This window comes from Arachis duranensis, chromosome 4 (genome assembly GCF_000817695.3).
Source record: "Arachis duranensis cultivar V14167 chromosome 4, aradu.V14167.gnm2.J7QH, whole genome shotgun sequence".
Classification (NCBI taxonomy): domain Eukaryota; kingdom Viridiplantae; phylum Streptophyta; class Magnoliopsida; order Fabales; family Fabaceae; genus Arachis; species Arachis duranensis.
The window spans coordinates 81743397-81744669 of record NC_029775.3 but is presented as its reverse complement, the minus strand read 5'-3'; the positions used below and the strand labels follow the sequence as shown (position 1 = coordinate 81744669).

General features: G+C 39.0%; 1 non-coding gene across 1 annotated transcript; it reads left to right on the top strand.

The window, feature by feature from the left end:
* The first annotated feature begins 437 nt into the window (after window positions 1-437).
* Window positions 438-541, top strand: LOC127746845 (small nucleolar RNA R71). The gene has a single exon (XR_008008657.1). It is a non-coding gene; the product is annotated as a small nucleolar RNA R71 (small nucleolar RNA).
* The last annotated feature ends 732 nt before the right edge of the window (window positions 542-1273 follow it).

The following is a 1273-nucleotide window of genomic DNA, read 5'->3' as shown; positions in this document are numbered from 1 at the left end:
GATGATTTCTTCATCAGGGATTATAGGTGTTGCCAAAGGCTTCCCCCATGTAATTTACCTCTGCCATTGCAGGGTTTTCAGGATCATAAGCGTCTTCTTCAGAAGATGCCTCTTTAGTGCTGTTGGATGCATTTTGCCATCCATTCAGACTTTGAGATATCATGTTGACTTGCTGAGTCAACATTTTGTTCTGAGCCAATATGGCATTCAGAGCATCAATTTCAAGAACTCCCTTCCTCTGAGGCATCCCATTATTCACGGAATTCCTCTCAGAAGTGTACATGAATTGATTATTTGCAACCATTTCAATAAGTTCCTGAGCTTCTGCAGGCGTTTTCTTTAGGTGAATGGATCCACCTACAGAATGGTCCAATGACATCTTAGAGAACTCAGACACACCATAATAGAATATATCTAACATGGTCCATTTTGAAAACATGTCAGAAGGACACTTTTTGGTCATCTGCTTGTATCTTTCCCAAGCTTCATAGAGGGATTCACCATCTTTTTGCTTGAAGGTCTGAACATCCACTCTAAGCTTGCTCAGCTTTTGAGGAGGAAAGAATTTAACCAAGAAGGACGTGACCAGCTTATCCCAAGAGTCCAGGCTATCCTTAGATTGTGAGTCTAACCATGTTCTAGCTTTGTCTCTTACAGCAAAAGGGAAAAGCATGAGCCTGTAGACTTCAGGATCTACTCCATTAGTCTTAACAGTCTCATAGATCTGCAATAACTCAGTTAAAAATTGGTAGGGATCTTCTGATGGAAGTCCATGAAACTTGCAGTTTTGTTGCATTAGAGCAACTAATTGAGGTTTCAACTCAAAATTATTTGCTCCAATGGCAGGAATTGAGATACTTCTTCCATCAAAATTGGAAGTAGGTGTAGTATAATCACCAAGCATCCTCCTTGCATTATTGTTGTTGGTTTCAGCTGCCATATCCTTTTCTTGTTCGAAAATTTCAGTAAGGTTGTCTCTGGATTGTTGTAATTTAGCTTCTCTTAGTTTCCTCTTCAGAGTCCTTTCAGGTTCAGGATCTGCTTCAACAAGAATGCCTTTTTTCTTGTTCCTGCTCATATGAGAAAGAAGAGAACAGAAAAGGAGAGGAATCCTCTATATCACAGTATAGAGATTCCTTTATGTTAGTAGAAGAAGAAAGGAATAGAAGAAGGAGAAGAGTTAAGAATCCAAACACAAGGGTGAAGATAGGTCCAGATTCTTGAGATGAACAGAAGTGTTAGTAAATAAATAAATAAATAGAAGAAGATGAGA